The sequence below is a fragment of the Hemiscyllium ocellatum genome, chromosome 7 (genome assembly GCF_020745735.1).
Source record: "Hemiscyllium ocellatum isolate sHemOce1 chromosome 7, sHemOce1.pat.X.cur, whole genome shotgun sequence".
NCBI classification, from domain to species: domain Eukaryota; kingdom Metazoa; phylum Chordata; class Chondrichthyes; order Orectolobiformes; family Hemiscylliidae; genus Hemiscyllium; species Hemiscyllium ocellatum.
Window position 1 is genome coordinate 11370289 of NC_083407.1, and position 21338 is coordinate 11391626.

Here is a 21338-nt window from a genome sequence, read left to right on the forward strand (position 1 = left end):
TGGAGGTGATGCTTTTCGGAGAGGTAGAGTGAACTACTTGGGCCGAATGGCCTGTTTCCACATTATAGGGATTCAATGAAGATGTGACAGATGGTATTTAAGTGCAAGGTGATGCACTTTAAAAGGAGAAACAAGATGACGAAGTATTTGATGAATGACAAGATACTGGGTAGCTTAGAGGGATCTCAGGGTAATTATTCGCAGATTCCTGAACTTGGAGCATGTGAATAGAGGACATATGGGACATTTGCTTTCATCCGTTGTGGCATAAAGTGTAAGAGCAAGGAGGTAATGTTGAAGTTGTACAGAGCATTGGTTAGGCCTCAGCTGGAGTATTGAGTGCAGTTCTGGTCACCTGACCATGGGAAGATTGTGATAGCATTAGAGGGGGTACAGAGGAGGTTCACCAGGATGTTGCCAGGGATGGAGACTTTGAGCTATAAGCAGAGACTAAATAGGCTTGGATTGTTTTCTTTAAAGCTAAGAAGACTGAAGGGGGACATGATTGATATGGATAAGATTGAAGGGTATGGATGGGGTGAGTGGGAAGCAACTGTTCCCCTTGGTTGAGGGGTCGATCATGAGAGGGCATAGTTTTAGGGGAAGGAGCAGGTGGTGAGAATCTAGAATGCACTGCCCAGGAAGGTAGTGGAGAATGGAAACCTTACAATCTTTAAAACATACTTGGGTGTGCACTTGGAATAACGTAACATTCAAGGATATGGGACAAGGGCAGGATTAGCGCACCTTTAGTGGTAGTTATTGTCAGTGCAGAGTTGATGGGCTGAAGGGCCTTTTCAGCACTGCGTGAATCTCTGACTCTCAGATTGGAGCCTCATCTTTTTACTTGTAATGAAACAGTTTAAGGCTCTTGTATGAGACACCATCGAAACGCAAAGATTAATGGAAGACAAAACTAATTTTTGAAAAACAAATTGCATTTATAAAAAGCTCTCCACACCCTGTGAATATCTCAAAGTGCCTTATATCTAATTAGTTGTTTTTGGTTAAAGTTATAGAGTCATAGAGGGCGATAGTGTGGAATCAGGCCCTTCGGCCCAACTTGTCCATGCTGTCCAGTTTTCACAATTTAAGCTAGTCCCATTTGCCTGTGTTTGGTCCCTATCCCTCCATACCTAACCCATCCATACACCTGTCTAAACGTTCCTTAAATGATGGAATTATGCTCCCTTCCATCACTACCTCTGGCGGCCGATTCCAGACACCCACCATCCTCTGGGTGAAATAACTGTTCCTCTGGACACTTTAATATCTCTCCCCTTTCACTTGAAACCTATACCCTCTAGTTTTAGACTCCCCTACCGTGAGGAAAAGCTGTTGACTATCTGTGTTATCTCTGCCTCTCATAGGGGTTGCTGTATTAGTAAGAAATGAAATTAAATCAATTGTAAGGAACAAAGTAGGGTCAGATGATGTAGAATCTGTGTGGGTAGAATTGAGGAACCACATAGGTTTAAAAAAAAGCCATAGCTGGAATTCTGCCCAGGCCTCCAAACAGTAGTCAGGAGCTGGGGCGCAAGATACACCAGGAGATAGAAAGGATGTGTAGGAAAGGCAAAGTTACAGTGACCATGGGGGATTTCAATATGGGAAAATCTGGTTCGTAGCGGATTGCATTGAAAGGAATTTGAGGAAAGACTACGAGATGGTGTTTTGGAACAGCTTGTGGTGGAGCCAACTAGGGAACAGGCAATTTAGTGTTGTGCAATGAGTCAGATTTGGTAAGGGAGCTTAACATGAAGGAACCCTTAGGAGGCAGCAATCATAACATGATTGAATTTACTCTGCAATTTGAGAGAGAGTAGATAGAATCAGAGGCAACGGTCTTACAGCTGAGTAAAGGCAACTACTGAGGCATGAGGGAGGACCTGGGTAGAATTGACTGGGAGCCGGTCAGGAAAGACAGTGGAATAGCAATTGTTGGAGTTTCTGGGAGTAATTCAGGAGACATAGCAGAGATACATCCAGAGGTAAAGGAAGCATAATTAAGGGAGAATGAGGCAACCATGGCTGACTAGGGAAGCTATGGATAGCATAAAAGCAAAAGAGAAAGCATATAATGTGGCAAAGGGCAGTGGGAAACCAGAGAATTGGCAAGCTTACAAAGACCATCAGAGGCAACAAAGATTGAAATAAGGAGGGAGAAAATTAAATATGAGTGTAAGCTAGCTAGTAATATCAAGGAAGACTGTTAAGAGTTTCTTTGGATATATAAAGGGCAAAAGAGAGGCAAAGATGGACATTGGGCTGCTGGAAAATGACACTGGAGTGATAGTAGTGGGGAACAAGGAAATGGCTGAGGAACTGAATAATTACTTTGTGTCAATCTTCATGGTAAAAGACACGAGTAATATCCCAAAAATTCAAAAGATTGAGAGGGCAGAGCTGAGTATGGTGGCCATCACCACAGAGAAGGTGCTAGAAAAACTGAATGGCCTGAAGATGGATAAATCACCTGGATCAGATGGGCAACACCTTAGAGTTCTAAGGGAGATAGCTGAAGAGATAGGGGCGGCGTTAGTGGTGATCTTTCAGGAATCGCTAGAACCAGGGAGGGTTCCAGAGGACTAGAAAATCGCTAACGTGACACTCCTGTTTAAAAAGGGAGTAAGGCAAAAGATGGAAAATTACAGACCGATTAGCCTAACCTCAGTTGTGGGTAAGATCCTGGAATCCATTGTAAAGGATGAGATTTTTGAATATTTGGAAGTATATGGTAAAATAGGGCAAAGTCAGCATGGTTTCATCAAGGGGAGATCAGGCCTGACAAATCTGCTAGAATTCTTTGAGGAAGTAACGAGCATTTTAGACAAAGGAGACCCAATGGATGTTATCTACCTGGACCTCACGAAGGCCTTTGACAACGTGCCCTACAGGAGGCTACTAAGTTAGATAAGGGCCCATAGTGCTAGAGGCAAGGTGCTAGCATGGATAGAAGCCTGGCAGAAAGCAGAGAGTGAGAATAAAAAGGTCCTTCTCAGGATGGCAGCCGGTGATAACTGGTGTTCCACAAGGCTCAGCGTTTGGATGACAACTTTCCATGTTATACATTAACAATCTAGATGCAAGGACTGAGGGCATTCTGGTTAAGTTTGCATACAATACAAAGAAAGGCAGAGGGACAGCTAGCATTGAGGAGGCAAGGGAGGCTGCAGAAAAAATTGGAGAAAGTGAGGACTACAGATGCTGGACATCAGAGTCGAGAGCCTAGTGCTGGAAAAGCACAGCAGGTCAGGCAGCATCCGAGGAGCAGGAGAATCAATGTATCAGGCAAAAGCCCATCATCAGGAATGGCTTGAAGGGCTGAATAAGGGCTTATGCCCGAAATATCGATTCTCCTGCTCCTCGGATGTTGCCTAACCTGCTGTGCTTTTCCAGCACTACACTCTCAACTGCAGAAGGATTTGGACAGGTTAGGAGAGTGGACAAAGAAGTGGCAGATGGAGTACAACCTGGAGAAGTGGGAGCTCATGCACTTTGGTTGGAAGAATAGAGGCATGGACTATTTTCTAAATGGGGAAAAGATTCAGAAATCTGAAGTGCAAAGAGGCTTGGGCGTCCTGGTCCAGAATTCTCTCAAGGTAAACTTGCAGGTTGAGTCAATAGTTAAGACGGCAAGTGCAATGATGGCATTTATTTTGAGAGGATTTGAATATAAAAGCCGGGATGTACTTCTGAAGCTCTATAAGGCTCTGGTCAGACCACATTTGGTCTTCTTAAGAAGAATCTACTGGTCTTGGAGCATGTTCAGAGGAGAATGGTCCCAGGAACGCAAAGCTTAACATGTGAGGAACGTTTGAGGACTCTGGGTCTATACTCAGTGGAGTTTAGAAGGATGAGGGGAGATCTAATTGAAACATAGAGAATACTGAATGACCTGGACAGAGTGGATATTGGGAAGATGTTTCCATTGGTAGGAGAGATTAGGACCTGAGGGCACAGCCTTAGAGTAAAGGGAAGACCCTTTAGAACAGAGATAAGGAGAAACTTCTTCAGCCAGAGAGTGGGGAATCTGTGGAATTCACTGCCACAGAAGGCTGTAGAGGCCAGTTCATTGAGTATATTTAAAACTGAGATAGATAGATAGGTTCTTAGTGGGCGGCACGGTGGCACAGTGGTTAGCACTGCTGCCTCACAGCGCCTGTAGACCCGGGTTCAATTCCCGACTCAGGCGACTGACTGTGTGGAGTTTGCACGTTCTCCCCGTGTCTGCGTGGGTTTCCTCCGGGTGCTCCGGTTTCCTCCCACAGTCCAAAGATGTGTGGGTCAGGTGAATTGGCCAAGCTAAATTGCCCGTAGTGTTAGGTAAGGGGTAAATGTAGGGGTATGGGTGGGTTGCGCTTCGGCGGGTCGGTGTGGACTTGTTGGGCCGAAGGGCCTGTTTCCACACTGTAAGTCTAATATAATAATAATAATATAATATTGTGCATCAACAGAATCAAGGGTTACGGGGAGAAAGCGGGAGAATGGGGTTGAGAAATGTATCAGCCCCATTGAAAGGTGGAGCACACTTGATGGGCTGATTGGCCTATTTTCTGCTCCTAGGTCTTATGGTCCATTTCCATAAGGTCACTCCTCAGTCTCCTACCCTCCAGGGCTAAAAAGACCCAGTCTATCCAACCTCTCCTTATAACTCAACCATATAACTGAAGTGTGATTGCTCTTATAATGTGCTCTTATAATAGAATTCTCTATTCCTGAGATGCTGCCTAACCTGCTGTGCTTTGACCAGCAACACATTTGCAGCTGTGATCTCCAGCATCTGCGGACCTCATTTTTTACTTATAATGTGGTACCCACAGAGGCACAGAAAGGTCTGACAAATATCAATGCAATAATGACAAGATGATTTTTTTGCTGATGATTTCCCATTTGCCCAGTGGGGACTAGTGCACTGGAAATCAAACCCACTATTTCATGAGTGTTCACAACTATGTCAATGACCAATTGAATCACTAGGGTGGTTAGTTTGCCTGACTGGGACCAGCTTCTACTCGTTTATTATAAACAAACACATCATTTAACAAGTGGCAAACTGAATTATTAATTACTGATATTCGGACTCAAATTTCCCCTTTAAATCACAACACATCCACACACACACCCCCACATCTATGCTCACACACACATATGCATACACACACATATACATACACATGCACACCCACACACATCCACACACATCCAGCCACACATCTACACACACGCATACGTACATACACACATGCACACACACACACACACCCTCACATACATGCACACACATATACCCACGCCCACACATGATTTAAAGTGGCAAACTGAATTATTATTTACTGATGTTCAAACTCAAACATTTCCGCATTTAAATCACAACATATTCACACACACACACCCACATCTATGCACACCCACGCATATACACACACACATATGCATACACACACACACACCCACATCTATGCACACAAATGTATTCGTACACACAAATGTATACACACATGCACGTGCACACACACATATACATACACACACACTCACAGATACACACACATGCATACATACACACACACACATGCACGTACACACACACACCCATGCAGACACGCACACACATACACATACCCTCAAGCACACGCACAGACACACACACACTCACACACACTCCACATGCACACACGTACGCACCCATGCACGCGCGCACATATACACACACACAAAGGTAAACTGCCACTTCAGACAAAATATGTGTGGTTACTTATGCAAAAAAGATCAAATTCTGTGGATCAAGAGTTCAAACCAGACAGGTACAATGAGGTGACTTTCCCACAACTCTTCTAGCTTCTGGCAATGATAACACTTTGTAGTTTACTGCAGAAAATCCTCAATTTAGTCACCAGTCAGCTTGACCGAGGTTTGAGTTGGAAATTCCTCTCTGCAAAGGCTTTGAATACTGAGAGAGAGATAGAGATAGAGGTAGAGATAGAAACAGAGGTAGAAACAGAGACAGAGACCTGTTGTAGTTTGCAAGCTTTTCAGAGATTTGTTGTCACTACCTTCCGTTCTGTGCTGAATCAAATCTATAAGCTGTTGCTGGTAAATGCATTTCAATCCACAAGAGCCTGGCACCAGATAATCTCACAAAATTATCACATCCCGTTTCTCCAAAAGATACATGAGCTTGTGTAATCAATAAATAAACATCACACAGTTCCGCCTTTCCCTTCAAGTTGTAAAGAAATATAAATAACTTTGCAATATCTGCAACATACTAATGTCCAAACCTCAACGTTTCCAGTTCCAAATAAAAAAATGAGTCCTTGATCGGAGCTGAAGTAACATTTCTGAATGCATTTCAGTACAAGGTAAATATGACAATGATACAATGCAGCTCAGGATAATTATACTCCTTCACCCTCATTCATGGAAGATTTGTGCAATTTCTTATAACTGTTTCCTCTCAAATTGAATTGGGAAGCTCAGATGAAATAACCTGACATTTTAAGTTTTGCATTTCTCGCCTCAGGCCCGGGAACTATGGTCAGTGGGTGTTAGTGTGTTCTTTTGGTCACATTGGGCATAAACTTCAAAATGGTAGCAGCCTACAACAATCCCAGAGTCTCCTTTATTTATTTATTGCAGAGAGAGATGCTTATTCTGATACTGCTTCAATTTGTTGGGTAGCCCCCAGATTCTAATTTCCCAATTCATCATCTTGTGATAAGACTCCACCACCCCCCAGTCATTGGCATTATTTGCCATGTTAAAATGTTGACTAAAGTCAGGGGCAGTGACAACAATCCATTTTCTGAGATTACTTTGGCTTCTTGAAAGCTATTGGCGCATTTTGACCAGATTACCCCTTGCCTGTTTTCACAATAAATCTGATAAAGGTACAACTGCAGTGCTGAAGTTAGGCATGAACTCCCAATATAAACAACACAGCAATGGAAATTTCTGAGGAACAGGGAAATGTGTGTTTGCATGGGATATATATGTGTGTGTGTGTGTGTAGGTGTGTGTAGGTGTGTGTACATATGCATGTGTGTGTAGGTGTGTATGTGTGTGTGTGCGTGTATGTGTGTACGTATGCATGTGTGTGTAGGTGTGTGTGTGGGTGTGTGTGAGGGGGTGGGTGTGTGTGTGTGTGCATGTATGTGTGTGTGGGTGTGTATGTGTGCGTGTGCGTGTATGTGTGTGTGTATGTAGGTGCGGGTATATGTCTATCTGAGCGGAAACCTTCACGGCAATTCTCAACACTTGTCCTTTCCTTACAATGTGTCCTATGTAAATTACCCTAACTTTCACAAACTCACTCTTGGCAAGATTTATTGCAAAGCCAGCTAACAGAAACTGTTTGAATAAGTCTAATTGTTTGACACAGTCTTCCCAGGTGTCACTGTATATCAAGAAAATAAAGTACATAGGAAGATACATGAACTGAAACTTGATTCTTAAATCTTGGGAATGCTGCTGGGGTGTTTTTCAGTCTGAATTGTATGACTCAATATTAATATAAGGCATTTGGTGTAACAAAGGCAGCTATTGCTGTTAATGGTATTTGTCTTTCATTCAATCAGTCTTAGTAAAGACTTTAGCATTGTCAACACAATCCATAGTCTTTTAACCCAGGAATTGGGTTTGAATTTGCTTTTGTTACGATCAATTTTTCTGTAGTCTGTGCAGAATCTCAAAGACTGACTGGCTAACAGGAAGCAGAGAGTATCATAAGTGGGTCTTTTTCAGGCTGGTAAGATATGATAAGTCATGTACCACAATGATTGGGGCTAGGACTTCAACTATTTAGAACTTACATAAAAAGATTTAAACGATGGTTGGTGAATTTGCTGATGATACAAAGACAGATGGGAAGGTAAGTGAGGAGGACATAAGGAGCCAACGAAAAGACATAGATAGGTTGCACAAGTTGGCAAAGACTTGGTAAATTGAGTAGAGTGTGATAAAAAGTGAAATTGTCTATTTGGGCAGAGAGAATAAAAAAACAAGTATGTTATCAAATTAGGGAGGAAATACAGAACTCTGAGATTCATGCATGAATCACAAAACATTAGCGTGCAGCTGCAGTAAGCAATTAAGAATTAGCAGCATTTTATCAAAGTGAAATTAATATAGATATAAGGAGGTGGTGTGACTGCAGGGCAATACTATTCAGTTTTAGCCACTTTACTTAAGGAAGGAGGTGAATGCATTTGGAGAAGGTTTATTGGACTAATGGGCAAATTAATTGGCACATTGTCTTTTAAGAGGTATTGGGCAGATCAGGCCTGTATCTGATGGAGTTTAGAAGAGTAGTCAGTGACTTGGTTAAAACACATCCTGAGAAGTCTAGACAGGGTGGTGTAATGTTAGGCTGGAAAAGCCTGACAGGTTCTTTAACGTCAAAGTGAAGTTATATAATATGTTTAAACAATGGATTACACGTCGGCATCAGGTCAGAAAATTTAAGTCCCACATCGAGAGACTTGAGGTTCAAATCTAGGAGGTCACTTCAGTGAGATGCCGAGGGAGTGCAGCGCAGTCAGTTCTGCAGCTTTTTGGATTAAACAGAGGCCCAATCTGCGCTCTGAGTTAGCTATAAACCATTCCGAGGTATTGGTTTGAAAAGCCAGATGGTGATCCCAGTTTCCAAGTTTTGTTCCTAAACCAAGAGCTCAGGATAACATTCTAACCACACTGCGGCTTCTGGGAATATGCTTCACTGCTACAATTCCCACATCACAACCACATTTACAGGCACAACCTTCCAGCAAGCTTGATGGCAGGAATTGCATCGAATTAGGTCCCAAAGACTGTATTCCCTTCTCAATGTAATCAGACTTAAGCCCATGATCAACCTTCCTGTCCCTGATTAAGATCCTAGGAGGTCACTCCCTCTGGGATTCCCCCAGCAACAGGAAGACCTGGCACTGGGCTGAATTGCTGAGAGCTGCAATGCATTGAGCAGCTTATCGCTGGGGTGTGAGGGGGTGCAGAGGAGAGATTCCCCTCATTGACAGGTGATCACAGAATTATAACTGACGCATCGTGTCTGCACCAGCTCCATTTCTTAGTGCACATTTCCTGTCTTTTTCCCACATTCCTGCTCACCTAAAGAAAATCCTTAAGAAATTGCTATCTAAAGAAAATCCAATGCCCTCTTCAATGCCTCCATTATCGCTCCCAAAACCACATTTCCAGGAAGTGTACTCTCGTTATGTGAAAACCTTTGCTTCTCACATCATCCTTGCTTCAATTGCATATAGAGCCATAGAGATGTACAGCACGGAAACAGACCCTTCGGTCCAACTTGTCCATGCCGACTAGATATCCCAACACAATCTAGTCCCACCTGCCAGTACCTGGCCCCATATCCCTCCAATCCTATTCATATACCCATCTAAATGCCTCTTAAATGTCGTAATTGTTCGAGCCTCCACCACTTCCTCTGGCAGCTCATTCCATACACGGACCACCCTCTGCGTGAAAATGTTGCCCCTTAGGTTCCTTTTATATCTTTCCCCTCTCACCCTAAACCTATGCCATCCAATTCTGTACTCCCTGACCTCAGGGAAAAGTCTATTTATCCTATCCGTGCCCCTCATAATTTTGTAAACCTTCATAAGGTCACCCCTCAGCCTCCAACGCTCCAGGGAAAACAGCCCCAGCCTGTTCAGCCTCTCCCTATAGCTCAAATCCTCCAACCCTGGCAACATCTTTGTAAATCTTTTCTGAACCCTTTCAAGTTTCACAACATCTTTTCAATAGGAAGGAGACTAGAATTGCACGCAATATTCCAACATTGGCCTAACCAATGTCCTGTAGAGCCACAACATGACCTCCCAACTCCCGTACTCAATACTCTGACCAATAAAGGAAAGCAGACCAAACGCCTTCTTCACTATCCTATCTACCTGCGACTCCACTTTCAAGGAGCTACGAACCTGCACTCCAAGGTCTCTTCGTTCAGCACCACTCCCTAAGACCTTACCATTAGCTGTATAGGTCCTGCTTTCCCAAAATGCAGCACCTCACAATTATCTAAATTAAACTCCATCTGCCACTTCTCAACTCATCGGCCCATCATAAGACATAGGAGCATAAATTAGGCCATTCAGTCAATTGCATCTGCTCCACCATTCAGTCATGGCTGATAAGTTTCTCAACCTCATTCTCCCACTTTCTCCCCATAACCCATAATCCCCTTGATACTGAAGAACCTATCTATCTCAGTCTTAAATATACTCAATGGCCTGGCCTCCAAGGATTTAGTGGCAACGAATCCTATAGATTCACCACTCTCTGGCTGAAGCAGTTTCTCCTTATCTCCATTCTAAAAGGTCATCCCTTTACTCTAAGGCTGTGCCCTACGGTCCTCGTCTTTCCCGAATGGAAACATCTTCCCAACATCTACTCTGTCCAGGTCATTCAGTATTCTCTATGTTTCAATTAGATCTCCCCTCATCCTTCTAAACTCCATTGAGTATAGACCCAGAGTCCTCAAACGTTCCTCACATGTTAAGCTTTTCATTCCTGGGACCATTCTCTTGAACCTCCTCTGAACATACTCCAGGGCCAGTACATCCTTCCTGAGATATGGGGCCCAAAACTGGGCACAACATTCCAAATGTAGTCTGACCAGAGTCTTATAGAGCCTCAGATGTACATCCTTGCTTTTATATTCAAGTCCTCTCAAAGTAAATGTCACTTTAATATCACTTTAAATCTTTAAATTTTTGCCCTCTCATTCTCATTTGTTTTACAAGCAGACCTCTATCCAGCTCACTGATGCAAACTTCACTGAGATCATCGTCTGCTGGAGAGCAGTCCCAACTCCACCAATCTAACCTCAAAGCTGAAGTTTCACATTCCTGGAAGCGTTCTTGTAAATGACTTCTGCACTCTGTCTCCAATGCATTCACAACTTCCCTCTACTGTGGTGCCCACGACTGTACACAATGATCAGGCTGAGTCTGAACATGTGCCTTGTACAAGGTCAACATCATCTCCTTGCTCTTGTACTCTTCCATTCCTGATGAAGGGCTTATGCTCGAAACGTCGAATTCTCTATTCCTGAGATGCTGCCTAACCTGCTGTGCTTTGACCAGCAACACATTTGCAGCTTTTTACTCTTATTAATAAAGCCAAGGACACTGCCACCTTTGCTTACTGCTCTCTCCACCTGTCCTGTCACCTTCAATGATCCTTGATCATATGCCATTGAGAGTTCTACCTTCATTTTATCAAGCCACTCAATGTTCTGCCAACTAAACTGCAAACGTTGGGGGTAGTCTATGGTATTCTATGGTATAAACTGCAAAAGTGCACAATCGAGTAATTAGAAGTTTGGCTGGCAAGTGTGCATCTCCCCCATACCCTCCATGGTCTTGCTTTTAGGGGAAATCTTGTTGGTAGCCATGCCTCTGCCTGTTTGAGAGCTAGCTTTCCAGCCTGATATCTCAGCAGGATCATGTCCCAGCTTCCAAAACCATTGGATGGAAAGGACACATGTCACAAGGTCTTCAAAGGTGTAAGATAAATACAAGTCTTTCCTGTCAGACGATTGGCGTTTCTTACAAACCCTCAGCACCCAGGTGTTTGCCAGTCAGATTTATACATCAAAAATTCAGCCAATTTGTCAGAGAAATGAGATGGCAAATTGCATTGAGAGTGATATCTGGAGCGGTGGATCGGTGGCACAGTGGCTCAGTGGTTAACACTGCTGCCTCGCAGCACTAAGGACGTGGTTACAATTCCTGCCTCGGGCCACTGTCTGTGTTGAGTTTGCACATTCTCCCTGTGTCCATGTGGGTTTCCTCCCACAGTGCAAAGATGTGCAGGATAGGTGAATTGGCCATGCTAAATTGCCCATAGTGTTAGGTGCATTAATCAGGGGTAAGTATAGGGGAGTGAGTTACTCTTCAGAGGGTTGGTCTGGACTTGTTGGGTCACATAGCCTGTTTCCACAATTTAGGGAATCTAATCTAATCAAGGGTTGTTCTGTCATGTCTCTGGATGTGGCAATGAGTGCTATTTTACTGCAGATGGCGCCAGTGTTCTGTTGATGCTTGTTGCAATTAGTTTAGATTTGCAGAAAAAATTTTGACCGACATTCCACATAAACAAAGCGGCTACAAGTGCAGGTCAGATGCTAGGAGTACTGCGCTGAGTAACTCCACTCCTGACTCCCCAAGGCCTGTCCACCATCTACAAACCACAATACGGGATTGCAATGGAATACTCCCCACTCAGGGTTATGTGTCAGAGAGATGTACAACACAGAAGCAGACACTATAGTCCGACTAGTCCATGCTGACCAAATATCCTAAATTAATCTAGTCCTATTTGCCAGTAATTGGCCCATATCTCTCTAAACCTTTCCTATTCATATACCCATCCAGATGCCTTTTAAATGTTGTAATTGTGCCAGACTCCACCACTTCCTCTGGCAGCTCATTCCATACACGCACCACCCTCTGTGTAAAATGTTGCCCCTTAGGTACCTTTTAACTCTTTCCCTTCTCACCTTAAGCCTATGCCCTCTAGTTCTGGATTCCTCCCCCAACCCAGGCAAAAGACCATGTCTGTTTACCCTATCCATGCCCCTTGTGATTTTATAAACCTTTTGTCTGCAGGGTAGAAAGACCCTAATGGGAGTTACCTACAGGCCCTCAAACAGTAACCTGGATGTAGTGTGTAAGTTGAATAAGGAGCTGAAATTGGCCTGTCGCAAAGATATTACTACAGTTGTTGTGGGGGATTTCAACATGCAGGTAGACTGGGAGAATCAGGATGGTACTGGACCCCAAGAAAGGGTGTTTGAGGCTGACGAGGGAAGTTAAGGACCATATAAAGACAAAAGGGAAAAAGTATAACATAGCAAAGATGAGTGGGAAATCGGAGGACTAGGAAGCTTTTAAAGAACAACAGAGGATAACTAAAAAGGAAATACACAAAGAAAAAATAAGGTACGAAGGTAAACTGGCCAAAAATATAAAGGAGGAGAGTATAGGCTTTTTTAGGTGTTTGAAAAGAAAAAAAATGGTTCAGACTAAAATTGGGCCCTCGAAGTCAGAAACGGGTAAATTTATTACGAGGAACAAAGAAATGGCAGAAGAGTTGAATTGGTACTTCAGATCTGTCTTCACTGGGGAAGACACGAGCAATCTCCCTGAGGCAATCGTGGATGAAGGACCTGAACTGAAGGGAATTTATATTAGGCAGGAAATGGTGTTGGAGAGACTGTTAGGTCTGAAGGTTGATAAGTCCCCGGGGCCTGATGGTCTACATCCCAGGGTACTGAAGGAGGTGGCTCCTGAAATCGTGGATGCATTGGTGATTATTTTCCAATGTTCTACGATTCAGGATCAGTTCCTGCGGATTGGAGGGTGGCTAATGTTGTCCCACTTTTTAAGAAAGGAGAGAGAGAGAAAACAGAGAATTATAGACCAGTTAGTCTGACCTCAGTGGTGGGAAAGATGCTGCAGTCAATTATAAAGGATGAAATTATGACACATCTGTATAGCAGTAACATGATAGGTCAGAGTCAGCATGGATTTATGAAGGGGAAATCATGCTTGACTAATCTTCTGGAATTTTTTGAGGATGTAACTCTGAAGATGGACAAGGGAGATCCAGTAGATGTAGCGTACCTGGATTTTCAGAAAACCTTTGATAAAGTCCCACATAGAAGGTTAGGGCACATGGTATCAGGGGCAAAATACCAACATGGATTGAAAATTGGTTGGCTGACAGGAAACAAACAGTGGTGATAAATGGCTCCCTTTTGGAAAGGCAGGCAGTGACCAGTGGTGTGCCACAGGGATCAGTGCTGGGACCTCAGCTTTTTACAATGTACATTAATGATATAGATGAAGCTACTAAAAGTAACATTAGCAAATTTGCTGATGACACAAAGCTGGGTGGCAGGGTGAAATGTGAGGAGGATGTTAGGAGAATACAGGGTAGCTTGGACAGGCTAGGTGAGTGGCAGATGTAGTTTAATGTGAATAATTGTGAGGTTATCCACTTTGGTGGCAAGAACAGGAAGGCAGATTATTACCTAAATGGAGTAGGCAAAAACAATGACTGCAGATGCTGGATTAGTGGTGCTGGAAAAGCACAGCAGTTCAGGCAGCATCCGAGGAGCAGCAAAATCGACACTTCGGGCAAAAGCCCTTCATCAGGAATAAAGGCAGTGAGCCTGAAGCATGGAGAGATAAGCTAGAGGAGGGTGGGGGTGGGGAGAAAGTAGCATTGAGTGCAATAGGTGAGTGGGGGAGGGGATGAAGGCGATAGGTCAGGGAGGAGGGTGGAGTGAATAGGTGGAAAAGAAGATAGGCAGGTAGGGCAAGTCATGGGGATGGTGCTGAGCTGGAAGTTTGGAACTGGGGTGAGGTGGGGGAAGGGGAAATGAGGAAACTGTTGAAGTCCACATCGATGCCCTGGGGTTGAAGTGTTCCGAGGCGGAAGATGAGGCGTTCTTCCTCCAGGCGTCTGGTGGTGAGGGAGCTGTGGTGAAGGAGGCCCAGGACCTCCATGTCCTTGGCAGAGTGGGAGGGGGAATTGAAATGTTGGGCCACAGGGCGGTGTGGTTGATTGGTGCGGGTGTCCCAGAGATGTTCCCTAAAGCATTCTGATAGGAAGCGTCCAGTCTCCCCAATGTAAAGGAGACTGCATCGGGAGCAATGGATACAATAAATGATATTAGTGGATGTGCAGGTAAAACTTTGATGAATATGGAAGACTCCTTTCGGGCCTTGGATGGATGGAGTCCAGTTAGGTAAAGGGACAGTACAACGTGATCTAGGTATTCTTGTATATCAGTCAATGAAAGCAAACATGCAGGTACAGCAAGTAGTGAAGAAGTCTAATAGCATGCTGGCCTTCATAACAAGAGGAAATGAGTATAGAAGCAAAGAGGTCCTTCTGCAGCTGTACAGGGCCCCGGTGAGACTGCACCTGGAATATTGTGCACAGTTTTGGTCTCCAAATTTGAGGAAAGTCATTCTGACTATTGAGAGAGTGAAGCGTAAGTTCACGAGATCAATTCCTGGAATGGCAGGACTATCTTACGCTGAAAGACTGGAGTGACTGGGCTTGTATACCCTTGAGTTTAGAAGGCTGAGAGGGGATCTGATTGAAACTTATAAGATTAATAAAGGATTGAACACTCTGGGGGCAGGAAGCATGTTTCCGCTGATGGGTGAGTCCCGAACCAGTGGACACAGTTTAAAAATAAGGGGTAGGCCACTTAGAACAGAGTTGAGGAGAAACTTCTTCACCCAGAAAATGGTGGGTGTATGGAATGCTCTGCCCCAGAAGGTTGTGGAGGTCAAGTCTCTGGATACTTTCAAGAAAGCAATGGATAGACCTCTTAAGGATAGTGGAATCAAGGGTTATGGGGATAAGGCAGGAACAGGATACTGATTGAGGATGATCAGCCATGATCATAATGAATGGTGGTGTGGGCTCGAAGGGCAGAATAACCTACTCCTGCACCTATTGTCTATTGCAGCTCCAACAATAATTAAGAAGCTTGACACAATCCTGGAAAAAGAAGTCAACTTGATCGATCCTGCTCTGACTATCATGAACATCCACCCCTCCATTCCTGAAGCTCAGTAGCAGAGTGTGTACCGTTTACAAGAAGCACTGCAGAAATTCACCAAAGTTCCTGCAACTAATCTCACAACCTCTACAACCTCCAAGGACCTGTCAGGGTGAAAGGGAAGGCTGGTGGGTGTAGGGAATGCTGGATGACTAGAGAAGTTGAGGTTTTGGTTAAGAAAAAGAAGGAAGCATATGTCAGGTATAAACAGGATAGATCAAGTGAATCCTTAGAAGAGTATAAAGGCAGTAGTAGTACACTTAAGAGGGAAATCAGGAGGGCAAAAAGGGGACATGAGATAGCTTTGGCAAATAGAGTTAAGGAGAATCCAAAAGGCTTTGATAAATACATTGAAGACAAAAGGGTAACTAGGGAGAGAATAGGACCCCTCAAAGATCAGCAAGGCGGCCTTTGTGTGGAGCCACAGGAGATGAGGGAGATACTAAACGAGTATTTTGCATCAGTGTTTACTGTGAAGAAGGACATGGAAGATATAGAATATAGGGAAATGGATGGTGACATATTGAAAAATGCCCATATTACAGAGGAGGAAGTGCTGGTTGTTTTGTAACACAGAAAAGTGAATAATTCCCCAGGACCTGATCAGGTGTACCCTAGAACTCTGTGGGAAGCTAGAGAAGTAATTGCTGGGCCTCTTACTGAGATATTTGTATCATCAATAGGCACAGGTGAAGTGCCAAAAAACTGGAGATTGACTAACGTGGTGCTACTATATAAAAAAGGTGGTAAGGACAAGCCAGGGAACTATAGGCCAGAGAGCCTGACATCAGTGGTGGGCAAGTTGTTGGAGGGAACCCAGAGAGACAGGATTTACACGTATTTGGAAAGGCAAGGACTGATTAGGGATAGTCAACATGGTTTTGTACGTGGGAAATCATGCCTGTCGAACTTGATTGAGTTTTTTGAAGAAGTAACAAAGAAGGTTGAGGAGGGCAGAGTTGTCCATGACCTATATGGACTTCAGTAAGGCGTTTGGCATGGGAGACAGGTTAGCAAGGTTAAATCTCATACAGAGGAGAATACTGAGAGAACTAGCCATTTAAATACAGAACTGGATCGAAGGTAGAAGACAGAGGGTAGTGGTGGAGGGTTGCTTTTCAGATTGGAGACTTGTGACCAATAGAGTGCCACAAGGATCAGTGCTGGGTTTACTACTTTTCGTCATTTATATAAATGACTTGCATGTGAACATAGGAGCAACAGCTAATAAGTTTGCAGATGATGCAAAAATTGGAGGTGTAGTGGATAGCAAAGAAGGTTACCTCAGAGTACAATAGGATCTTGATCAGATAGGTCAATGGGTTGAGGAGTGGCAGATGGAGTTTAATTTAGATAAACATGAGGTGCAGTATTTGGGAACGGCAAATCAGGATTGGACTTATACACTTAATAGTAAGGTCCTAGGGAGTGTTGCTGAACAAAACAATCTTGGAGTGCAGGTTCATAGCTCCTTGAAAGTGGAGTCACAGGTAGCTATGATAGTGAAGAAGGCGTTTGGTATGTTTTTTTATTGGTCAGAGTATTGAGTACAGGAATTGGGAGATCATGTTGAGGCTGTACAGGACATTGGTTAGGCCACTGTTGGAATATTACTTGCAATTCTGGTTTCCTTCCTATTGGAAAAAGATGTTTTTCCCAACCAAACCATCAATTTCTTTAGTCATCCAACATTCCCAAAAACCACCAGCCTTTCCTATACCCTGACAGGAATATACTTTCTCTGATTCTTGTTATCTCATTTCTGAAGGCTTCCCATTTTCCAGCTGTCCCTTTACCTGTGAACATTTGCCTCCAATCTGCTTTCGAAAGTTCTTGCCTAATACCATCAAAATTGGCCTTTCTCCAATTTAGAACTTCGACTTTTAGATCTAGTCTATCCTTTTCCATCATTATTTTAAAACTATTAGAATTATGATCGCTGGCGCCAAAGTGCTCCCCCACTGACACCTCAGTCACCTGCCCTGCCTTATTTCCCAAGAGTAGGTCAAGTTTTGCACCTTCTCTAGTAGGTACATCCACATACTGAATCAGAAAATTGTCTTGTACACACTTAACAAATTCCTTTCCATCTAAACCTTTAACACTATGGCAGTCCCAATCAATGTTTGGAAATTTAAAATCCCTGACCATAACCACCCTATTATTCTTACAGATAGCTGAGATCTCCTTACAAGTTTGTTTCTCAATTTCCCTCTGACTAATAGGGGGTCTGTAATACAATCCCAATAAGGTTATCATCCCTTTCTTATTTGTCAGTTCCACCTTAATACAGTGATGACCCGGAATCCGAACACCCTATTGTTCGAACAAATTGGAATCTGATCAGTTATTTCGAGAAAATTTTGCCTTAAAATCTGAACATGTTTTCAGAATCTGAACACCACGTACCGTTCAGGTCACACATTGTTTGTTCAGTTCGTCCCGGGAAGTAGTCGTGAAAGCACCTCTCGTGCGTCCACCACTAGTTTACCTCGTGTTTTCACCTTGATTTGTGCTGGGTTTTTTAAAATTATCACCCCTGTGCATTCACCGTGGTACCCAAGAAGAGCAGTGAAGCAAATAAGTGCATTCACCATTAGCACTCCTCACTAAGGTAAATGAAGTTATTTTCATGTTAGTACATTTATTTCTTGCTTTTATTATTATTACTTGATATTTAGGTCATTTACTCATCTTATTTTACCTTAACCATGTGTGCTTGCAGTTAAAAGTGTCTTGAAAATTTTTTTGGGGGTCCAGAAATGGATTAATTCACTTTCCATTATTTCTCATGGGGAAAATAGTTTCGGAATTTGAACTTTTCGCAATCCGAACAGCCTCCTAGAACGAATTAAAGTCGGATTCCAAAGCACCACTGTAACTTTGCTGGATGTATTTCCGGGAATATCCTCCCTCAGCACAGCTGTAATGCTATCCCTTAGCAAAAATGCTATACCCTCTCCTCTCTTGCCTCCCTTTCTATCCTTCCTGTAGCATTTGTATCCGGGAACATTAAACTGCCAGTCCTGCCCATCCCTGAGCTATGTTTCTGTAATTGCTATGATATCCCAGTCCCATGTTCCTAACCATGCCCTGAGTTCATCTACCTTCCCTGTTAGGCCCCTTGCATTGGAATAAATGCAGTTTGATTTATTAGTCCTACCTTGTCCCTGCCTGCCCTGACTGTTTGACTCACTTCTGTTCTCAGCTGTAGCCGTCTCAGATTGATCTATTTCCTCACTATCTCCCTGGGTCCCACCTCCCCACTCCCCCAACCTAACTAGTTTAGATCCTCCCAAGCAGTTCTAGCAAATCTCTCTGCCAGTATATTAGTCCCCTTCCAATTTAGGTGCAATCCATCCTTCTTGTACAGGTTATTTCAAACCCAAAAGAGATTCCAATGATCCAAAAATGTGATTCCTTTCCCCATACACCAGATCCTCAGCCCTCAGCCATGCATTCATCTGCTCTATCTTCCTATTCCTGCCCTCACTAGCTCGGAGCATCGGGAGTAATCCAAATATTACTACTCTCGAGGACCTCCTTTTTAAATTTCTGCCCAGGTCTCTATAATCTCCTTTCAGAATCTCAACCTGTTCCCTTCCAATGTCATTGTATCCAATGTGGATAATGACCTCCTGCTGGCCCCTCTCCCCTGTGAGAACATTCTGTAACCTCTCTGAGACATCCTGGATCCTGGCACCAGGGAAACAACACACCATTCTGCTTTTTCACTGCTGGCCACAGAAACATCTGTCTGTACCTCGAACTGGAGAATCTCCTAACACAATTGATCTCTTGGAATCCAACGTACCCGTCCTTGCATTAGAGCCAGATTCAATACCAGAAACTTGTCTGTTCATGCTATGTCCCCCTGAGAATCTATCACTCCCTACATTTTCAAAAACAGCATACCTGTTTGAAATGGGTATATCCACAAAAGAACCTGCCTTAGGTGCCTAGCTCTCTTACCTTTCCAGGAGTTAACCCGTCTATGTGACTGTATCTGAGACTTCCCCCCGCCCCTCCTATAACTGCCATCCATCACATACTGTTGCTATTGCAAATTCCTCATTGCTTCTAACTGTCTCTCCAACCGATCCATTCGATCTGATAAAATTCGCAGCCAGCAGCATTTATGGCAGATATAATCTGCAGTAACCCTTAAACTCTCTTTAAACTCCCACATCTGACAAGAAGTACATATCACTCTACTAAAGGCCATTTTTGCTCCTTCACAATCTACAGACCCAGAAAATAACACCATCTTATTCCTCTACAAAACACTGCCCCAGGTTAAATTAATAGTTATGGCTTATATTTTAAGTTTAATCAAGAGACAAATCTCCAAAAACATATAATCAAGAAAGAACCTACTCTACTTACAACTGCAGATTCTCTGTAGGCCACACTTAAAACAACGATTAACTTATCTGATTCTGTGCTGTGAACTTCGCCCAACAGTTTCTCCAAGATCAGTTGTGAATTTCATTGTTTGATAATTTTCCCAGACGCATTCTGATGTCCATCGATACATGAATTCAAAACAGCAAAGGCGGTAACTGTGCAGGTTCTCTCTCACTCTCTCTTTCTCTCTCTCTCTCTCTCTCTCTCTGCCTCTCTCTCTCTCTCTCTCCCCTGCAATGACCTCACCATGTGCTTCCTTTGTCTGCTCTTCTCCCTTTTAGAACTGCTGTTGTTTTGACTTTTCTTTTCCAAAGTTCCAAAACAATGCAACAGCATATGAAACATTGCTGATCCTAGAATTCAAGGAAATCACCTCCAGCACCTCAAAAAAAAGTAACAGCTGTTACTAGGAGTAGCTATCAGGAGAGGCTGAACAGGCTGGGGCTGTTTTCCCTGGAGCATCGGAGGCTGAGGGGTGACAGTATAGAGGTTTACAAAATTATGAGGGGCAATGATAGGATAAATAGACAAGGTCTTTACCCTGGGGTGATGGAGTCCGGAATTAGAGGGCATAGATTTAGGGAGCGAGGGGAAAGATATAAAAGCGACCTTCGGGGCAACTTTTTCACGCAGAGGGTAGTATGTGTATGGAATGAGCTGCCAGAGGAAGTGGTGGAGGCTGGTACAATTGCAACATTTAAAAGACATTTGAATGGGTATAAGAATAGGAAGGGTTTGGAGGGATATGGGCCAGGTGCTGGCAGGTGGGACTAGATTGGGTTGGGATATCTGGTCGGCATGGACAGGTTGGACCGAAGGGTCTGTTTCCGTGCTATACATCTCTGACTCTATGACTCTATAGAGTCATAGAGATGTACATAGTGAATTATTTGAAAAAGGAAACATTTGCAAGATGTGTAGAAAGATAGTTCATTATCATTTTTAAGATTACTTTTTAACAAGTTAAAAATCTGTCCTTTTGGCCTACTACATTAAGCATAACAGCTGATCTTTAGAAAATACCTTCATTTACAATCCTGTAGCAGCAACTCACATTTGCATTAGTGTTTTTATTGTATTAAAATGTCCTAAAGCGCTTCACAGACACAGTCTCAAATGTTAATGTTCTGGCTCCCAGTTTGGATTAGTCATCCAGCAACCATGGAAAAGGGTTAAAGGTGAGGAGGAAGGGAGGAACTAGAAGATGGAGAACAGTTAACAATGGAGATGCAGAGAAATCTTTCTCTCTGGCAGTCATTTCTTCCCCTCTCCTCCCCTCCCCTCCTCTGAGGAATGGGATATTGGAGCTTAGCCATAGAATCAT

At 43.4% G+C, this 21338-nt stretch overlaps 1 protein-coding gene across 1 annotated transcript in view; it reads right to left on the minus strand.

Moving 5' to 3' along the window:
* Positions 1-20009, minus strand: part of LOC132817384 (beta-crystallin A2) — a 33019-nt gene extending 13010 nt beyond the window's left edge. The window contains exon 1 of the mRNA XM_060827804.1: positions 19994-20009. The gene's annotated coding sequence lies outside the window, so the exon portion shown is untranslated. The remainder of the gene's footprint in view (positions 1-19993) is intronic.
* Between the last annotated feature and the right edge of the window lie 1329 nt (positions 20010-21338).